General features: G+C 36.7%; 1 pseudogene across 1 annotated transcript; it reads left to right on the top strand.

Annotated features, from left to right (window-relative positions):
• The first annotated feature begins 329 nt into the window (after positions 1-329).
• Positions 330-817, top strand: LOC309829052 (single-stranded DNA-binding protein, mitochondrial-like; annotated as a pseudogene). The gene has a single exon. The product of its transcript is annotated as a single-stranded DNA-binding protein, mitochondrial-like (transcript).
• Positions 818-1075: the final 258 nt, after the last annotated feature.

The following is a 1075-nucleotide window of genomic DNA, read 5'->3' as shown; positions in this document are numbered from 1 at the left end:
CCTGATCATGGATGGAAGCCGGGCCTCCTGCACTGGTTGCATGGAGTCTTATCCACTGCACCACCAGGGAAGTCCCTAGAGCCTCATAAGGTTAAAAGTTGATTTCTGAGCAGAAACCTCACAGGTCAGGAGAGAGTGGGATGATATATTCCAATTGCTCAAAAAAAAAAAAAACCCAAAACAAAAAACCTTGCCAACCAATAATATCCTGTTCATCATAATTGTCCTTCTTGAATGAAGAGATTAAAAACTCTTTTCAAAAAACAAAAGCTGGCCAGAATGTCAGGAAAAGACTAAAGATTAGATTGTAAGAAAAGAAAATAGAAGCCATGTTTCGAAGACCTGTAGTACAGGTATTTCATCAGCTTGTAAGACATGAGTCTGAAATAGCTAGCAGTTTGGTTCTCAACAGATCTCTGAATCATGTGCAGCTACTTGGTTGAGTAGGTTAGGACCCTATCATGAGACAGGTAGAAGGAAAAAACCCAGTCACAATATTTTCTGTAGCAGCAAATGAGATGTGGCGATCAGGGGAAAATGAAGCATTACCAAATGGGTGATGTCAGTCAAAAGACAACGTAGCACAGAATTTCAGTATTCTGACCAGGCCTCGGAGATGTGGCATATCAGTATGTGAAAAAGGCGTCTTGAATTTACCTGGAAGGGAAAATAGACTATGGTGAATATATGGATAAAAATAATGTGAGACAACAAGCAACAACAATTATAGCTGATAACATTATATTTCTGAGTGAACAAAGGAAAGAGAAGGCATAGAATGTACGATTCTTCTTTGGCCATTGTTTGGTACAGTCTCATTTCCAAATCATGATAGTCTTTATAGTTTTTAAGGACAAGAATTAAAATACTCTTATGTAAAAAAACAAAACAAAAAACACAAAAGCTGAGGGAGTTCATTCATCATCACTAGATCTGTCTTAGAACAAATTCTAAAAGAGTTCCTCAAGCTAAAATAAAAGGACGCTAAATAGTACCATGAAAACATATGAGACTACACAATAGACTTGTAAATGTTAGTATATAGTTAAGGTAAGAATACCTTAATAGTGTGATA

This window comes from Grampus griseus, assembly GCF_964374135.1.
Source record: "Grampus griseus genome assembly, chromosome: 10".
Classification (NCBI taxonomy): domain Eukaryota; kingdom Metazoa; phylum Chordata; class Mammalia; order Artiodactyla; family Delphinidae; genus Grampus; species Grampus griseus.
The sequence above is the reverse complement of the archived record's forward strand: the minus strand, read 5'-3'. Positions and strand labels throughout refer to the sequence as shown.